General features: G+C 40.5%; 1 long non-coding RNA gene across 1 annotated transcript; it reads left to right on the top strand.

Annotated features, from left to right (window-relative positions):
- The first annotated feature begins 1,434 nt into the window (after positions 1–1,434).
- Positions 1,435–2,622, top strand: LOC103963040. Its single transcript, XR_669625.3, has 2 exons — positions 1,435–1,963; positions 2,275–2,622. It is a non-coding gene; the product is annotated as an uncharacterized LOC103963040 (long non-coding RNA).
- The last annotated feature ends 4,458 nt before the right edge of the window (positions 2,623–7,080 follow it).

Raw genomic sequence — 7,080 nt, 5'->3', positions numbered from 1 at the left:
TTTCTTTCTAAAAGAAAAATGAGATGTGTAAGAACTTGCAATAATATGTCTTCCTGGAGGAATATATCGTTAAAACTTCTGATTCTTACAAATTTTTCATTTTGATTTTCAGGCCAAAAATGATAAGCGTTCGAAACTTCAAGCTCGAGATTTTCATGATTAATGAGAAGGGCGGTTGTACTGCACCATTCTCATTGAAACAAGCATAAGATGGACGATTATTCTGCACCACTTGAACAGCAAAAAAATTTAAATATGCAGAGCAAGATATAATCGATTTAAATATGTAGAGCAAGGTGGACGATTATACCGCACCACCTAAAATTGCAGTAAAATTAAATTTGCAGCTTAAGATGGACGATTACACCGCACCATCTTTGATCGCAGTGAAAATTAAATTTGCAGTTCAAGATGGGCGATTGTACCGCACCATCTTTGATTACAGTAAAATTAACATAAATAAACACTAGGTTAGAAACCAGGAACTGCACCAAATAAGAAATCAAAGATATAAGTAACTGTTAAATTTAGAACGAGAAGCAGACATGATGCTAGCAGTTCATCGCAAGGGTGCATCACGCAGATGAAGCAGAAGAAGAAGAAAAACACGAAAAACCTTAAAGGAAGCATTTTTTTTCTTCTTTCTTTCGGTGAAGGGAGATGTGAACTATTTAAGGTTAGAGAGTTGTGCTGATAACGTGTTATAAATAAACAAAAGTTAGAGAGATAACCTTTCTAAGGACAGGAGCGAAGCATGTGCAAAATATCACACTATAACTTTAGTAGCTATAACACAAAAAGGATGGCAGATAAAGAGAGGGATGGGTACTGATATTATTTCTCATGCTTTCTTTCGCAGTGCATGGAGTGCTCTATTTATAGAGCGACTCTCGTAACTACAACCATCAAAATACAATGATGATACTTTTGAAAGTATCAAACACTATTACTCACTATTACTAAGTCTTTGGGCATTCTTTTGAGTGGGCATTCACCCACTAATTCTATAACATGTAAAGTTTTTTGCCCTAACTATATATTATGCTCTCAAAGTTTAAGATGATATTTAAATTAGGTCATTAAATTTTAATTTTTTCAAATTGTTTCTTAGAGTTTTGAAACTATATCAATTTACACTTTTTGTAACATTAAATGTCTATTATACAATAAATTGATGAGTTTTTAGGTTATATGTTGCAAATGTGGCTTACATATCAATCCAGTTACGCATTTGATGCTCACCATGTCATCAAATTAATGAAGATTTAGTTAATTCATTACACAAAATGAGTAAATTGATACAATTTCAAAATAAGTAAGATTACATTTCTTAACTTCTTCACAAAACTCAATCTTCTCCAAAGTCAGTGAAATTAACATATATGAAATAGGCAAAAATTATTCCATGAAATTAACATTATCTGTATACTAAAACCCGGTGGCACTATTCATGAGCAGTGTAATGGCTAAAATACCCCTTGGCGTCTTCTTTGTTACCCATTGTCTTGCCTGCTTGGTACAGTGAGATGACGTTTTTACCCATCTTGGCCACGCGTTGATCATCGTTGGATTGTATGCTTTGGCTGGGTGTTCTAGATGTTTTCTTCTGTCTGTGCTCTTTTCCTTCACAGATCCATAATTTTTCTGCTCTCCATCTTGGTCTCTCTTGCTATCAATTCTTCCTACTTTTTTTCTCGCAAAAACTGATCGAAGCAAACCCAATTCTTCGTTTTTTCATTTTGGAATTTTGTTTGCACCCACCATCTGAGGAGTGGCTGATTTTTTTAAACCTCTTGAAAGCTAGCTTTGTCAGCGTTTAGTGCAAACCTATAAATTGTGTTCTGATTGTTTTATCGATCTTACGATTCCTGCCCCAAATCGTTTACAATTGGATTCAATTTTAGTTTCCGACTGCGGAATTAGGATCTGACTGGAAGAGTTTTGTGTGTTTACCTTTCTCATGGTATGGTCTTCATCTCAGTTTTTAATTTGTTTCTGAATTTTATATCGTGTTGGATTTGTAATTTATCTTTTTTGTGCATCTTGGATTTGTAATTTATCTTTTTGTGCATCAGAATATGTGATTCGATGTGTTCGATTGGAATTTTTTGTGGTTGTGAGTTTGTGGGTTTTTTTTTACTGCCTGGGAAAATAATTAATTGATCATAAAAATGAATCAAAACATTGGACCATTTTGTGATTTTGATTTGCTCGGGTTTTTTGGTGTTTTTGAAAATATGATCTGATGTTTTGATTAATTAAAATAATTGAAAGGCACAAGAAGAGTGTAGAATTATTGTGAAGAGTGGTCTGCAGAAAAAGGGGGAAAAAGTTTGGATATGGAAGAAAGGGGGCACTGAGCACTTGCTTGGACATAGGTTTTTAATATTTTGTACTAGCATTAGACTTTGTGTGAAGATAAATTTCATATATTTATTTTTAGTTTTTAAATAAGTGTCAGTGATTTGTATTATTTCTAATCTGAACACCACGTGTTCTTATTTATCTGTGTTGTTTAGCTGAATTGATGTATATATCTTGCCAATTAGGCTTAGGATAATGGATTAGTTAGGGTTATGTGCTTGAAAGGATTTTTTTTAATTGAATCCTTTATTTAACACACTTAAACGATTAGTCTTTGGTTATTGTAGACACCGAAATTTCAGTGAAATAAATGTTAACTAATGTATTAAAATTACAACATTTATTCATTTCACTTACATCACACATTCATTTCACTTACATCATACATTCATTTCACCTACAAACTCCATTCATTTCACCTACATTACACATTTACTTCACCTACCAACTCCACTCACTTCACCAAAAAATGGATGGTGGTGATTCACTCTCTTGGCCTATAAATAGCCTTCTCCATCAAGAGGAAAGGGAAGGAATTTTACATACACACCAAAACCTTGAAGCTTTGAAACTCTAAGGCTCTCAAGCAAATCCCGAAGGATCAGTAAAACCCTCTTCGTTCTTCGTCAAATCCCCTTTCAAGATCAAGCCCCGACGGCCCTTGAAGAGACTTCCTTCAACCTTCGAGATCAAGCCCTGACGGGCCTTGAAGAAAGTGTTCATCGTTTTTGGATTAACAAAAAAATCAACAAACCCATACACCAATTCTTCAAGATTAAGCCCAACGCCCCTTGAAGACCCATTCATCAACTGGTCATCCTTAGATCAAGCCCTGACGACCCTTTGAATCAACAGCTCATCCACAAACTTACACCTTACGAAGATAGAATCAGAGGATCAAATTACAAAGAGATTGTAACCCCAAAATCATTAATACAAAAATATATTTTGTACACGTATTCTTGTTTCTTGTTTCAGGAATTTTTCATGTTTACAAATTTGGCACGCCTAGTGGGATATCTCTACCTCTCATCTCTATCCTCAAATCATCGAAAAACGCAAATGGCATCAAGAAAGGATCAAGCTGTTCCTGCAATCAAAGCGAAGAACAAGAACATCATCGCTGCAACTGGTGATATTTCGGGCATCACAACCCGAAGTAAGGCAAGAGCTCTTTTTGCCACGGCTTCCACCCCTACATTAACTCTGTCAAAGGAACAAGAGCACCTGAGGCACGAGCCTGTGATCACCCTAGCCTCGCTAAGGGCGTCAAGAGAGGAGAGCCCGAGGAAATACTCAGAGTCCCTACTCTCCGACGTTGATTCGAGCGGCAGTACAAACATGCAAGTCATGACCACTGGAGCAACTTTAATTAAGGAGCAACTAGCTCAGATGAATAAAGTAATCACAAAGCTCACACGGACTGTGGAAGAGAAGGACTTGCAGATTGCCGCACTTGTCAACTAACTAGATGTGCGACCCGACGTGAAAGTCGACCCAAATGTTAGCCAATTAAAGAAAGAAGTTGACGAAGAAGAGGAGCCTCCAGCGGAGAAAGTCAGAGATAAGCTGAAGCTAGACCAAGCAACAACGTTCATAGGATCTCTCTTTATCCAGCAGCTACAGGAGATGATTGCAAGCACTATTAAGACACAGTACGAAGGAAGCTTACATGACTCCGTACTGTACTTAAAACCTTACTCCAAGAAAATTGATGCTTTGAAGATGCCAAGGGGTTATCAACCCCTAAAATTCATGCAGTTCGATGGAAAAGGCAACCCGAAGCAACATATCGCCCATTTCATTGAAACTTGCAACAATGCTGGGACAGAGGGGGACTACCTCGTCAAACAGTTCGCACGTTTGCTGAAAAGTAACGCTTTTGACTGGTACACCGACCTCTTACCCGAGTCTATCAACAGTTGGGACCAGCTAGAAAAGGAATTCCTCAACCGCTTCTACAGCACTCGCCGTACTGTAAGCATGCTAGAGCTGACCAGTACGAAACAGTGGAAAGATGAACCTGTCGTCGACTACATCAATAGATGGCGCTCTTTAAGTCTGGATTGCAAAGATTAGCTTTCTGAAACCTCTGCCATTGAGATGTGCGTTCAAGGCATGCACTGGGGGTTACATTACATCCTCCAAGGCATAAAACCAAGAACATTCGAAGAGTTGGCAACTCGTTCCCACGACATGGAGTTGAGTATCGCTAATCACGGGAAAAAGGAGCCGATTACTAACTTTAAGAAGGATAAAGTATTCGCCCCAAATGTAGACAAGACTGGGAAGAAGCCCGCTAAGGAAACTTTCACCGTCAACATTACCCCCATCAAGACCTCCTCAGCGCCCATCAAGATCTCCTCCAAGAAGAAAACAAAGGAGATAAAGAAAGGTGAGCCTTCTCGCACCCAAGACAGATACAAGAACACCTTGAGAGAGCTGGAACAGAAAACGTACCCTTTTTCTGACTCTGACATGGCTGCCATGTTAGATGACTTGTTGAAAAAAAGGTGATTAAGCTACCCGAATGTAAGCGTCCTGAAGAAATGAATCGCATAAATGATCCTAGGTACTGCAAGTACCATCGTATTATGAGCCATCTTGTTGGCAAGTGCTTCGTTCTTAAAGAACTCATCATGAAGCTAGCACAACAAGGGCAAATTGAGCTTGACCTTGAGGACACGGCCGCAACGCATACCACTACAATTGCGTTTAGATCGTTCGATCCCGTGCCTCTCCAAGTGACACCTGACCATTCCCGTAAATGCTCAAGTTGCACGGCACCTCCTACACAACCATCACTGGAGGGAAGCGACCAAGATGCACATACTGATGATGAAGAAGGATGGATATTGGCAACCTACAAAAAGACAAGGAAGCCAAGACCACGAGTCATACAGCCAAAGGTGGAACAAAGAAGAAATCACCACTGCCGCAACAATGGGAGGCCTAAAAGAAACATAAAGGATGATAAGACAACATATGCTGGGGAACCTATGGAGCAGGAGCCACGCATTCCCGTTTCCTTGCACGAGTACTTCCCGAATGACTTTTTCCAACAGTGCATTATCGTCGCCTGTCACATGGTTGAAGTAGAAATAGAAGAGCCCTCAAAAGGCAAAGCTATCGCCACTGAGGTAGAAAAGACCCTCACACCTGAAGAAGGTCTGCCAACACACTTTAGCATCGAGGAAGCGTTACAATTGCCAAAAAAGATGCGAAAAGCACTAGCAACAGTCTTGGCAAGTCCCGGCGACCACGAAGTGCAAGAAAGTAACGACGAAGGCTCGAAGCTTCAGCCACATGAATGTGCCACATGTTATGCCACCCATGACGCAATTAACTTCACTGACGAAGACCTACTGCTGGGATCAAAGCCTCACATCCGTCCTTTCTTCGTCTCGGGGTACGTAAGGGAACACAAAGTCAACCGCATACTTGTGGATGGTGAGTCGGCCATAAACATCATGCCAAAATCAACAATGACCATAATCGGCATCAAGGTGAATGAACTATCCCTGAGCCGTCTGCTGATCCAGGGTTTTAACCAAGGAGGACAAAATGCGATAGGCATGATCCGAGTAGAGATGACCATTGGTGAGCTCAAATCAAGCACGATATTCCACGTGATTGATGCAAGAACTTCCTACAGCTTGCTCCTAGGAAGACCTTGGATCCACGCAAATGGGGTAGTACCGTCCACCCCTTCACCAATGCCTAAAATTTTACTGAGAAAGAGTGAAGGTGATCCAAGGTGACACCAAGCCATTCACCGAAGCCGAATCACACTTTGCAGACGCCAAGTTCGACATAGACGAAGACATGGTACCCGAAGCTCTTCCGGAAGAGATCAAATCCATGGGCAAAGTAACACTTAAAACGCAGGAGTGGCAAGCCATGCCTAAAAAGCAAAAAAAGCAAGCCGTGCCATCTTTAAGCAAAGACGATGACGAGTTTGCTAAACCTGCAACAACCAAAGGAAGTAGGATGCCTTCAAAAGGACCGAACATACCCATATTCTGGTAGATCTCGATGTCAAGAATAAAGAATGGTCAATCTCCATTCGAAACTGGAACAAGAAAAGGCGACACACGATGGCACAAGGATAATGTGAAGTTGCTTAAGACGAATGCAGTTTTGCCTCTGACACAGCTAGGGAGTGCTAAGGTCGCAAGACTACCACAAGGGTTCATAAAAGCTCTACCAGAGGAGGTGGAATCAAGCTTTCTTTTAACCAAAAGGACCGAGGAAGGTTTCGACCCAAACACCTACAAACTCATGTCGAAGGCCAGGTATGACTTTGCTTCATCTTCTACGGCTGGAAAGAAGGTTGCAAACACTGTCAATGACAAAGAACGTAACCTCACCAAAACTCAAAAGAAGTTGAAGGAGCATGGTTACAGAGTTGACAACAACAAAGCTGGACTTGGCTTCACACCAAATGCACCTGTGATGATTTCAAACAAAGCGAAAAATACTAGCGCTCAATACGTCAGTGTAAGCATTAAACAAGACCAAGAAGAGCTTAAACCCGCCCCTCCGACGTCGGTCTTCGATAGGATGAGCCGTTCAAGCCCTAGAATTTCAGTGCTTAATCGCATTGGTGGTCAAGACCGAACCTCTGTCTTCAAGAGGCTTAACGCGCCAACATCCCAAAGCTCTGTCTTTAAAAGGTTGTTAAAGCCTAAGAAACAAAGCAACACAGCTATCTTT

The sequence above is a fragment of a genome, unplaced genomic scaffold (assembly GCF_019419815.1).
Source record: "Pyrus x bretschneideri cultivar Hongxiangsu unplaced genomic scaffold, Pyrus_bretschneideri_v1 Contig47, whole genome shotgun sequence".
NCBI classification, from domain to species: domain Eukaryota; kingdom Viridiplantae; phylum Streptophyta; class Magnoliopsida; order Rosales; family Rosaceae; genus Pyrus; species Pyrus x bretschneideri.
The sequence above is the reverse complement of the archived record's forward strand: the minus strand, read 5'-3'. Positions and strand labels throughout refer to the sequence as shown.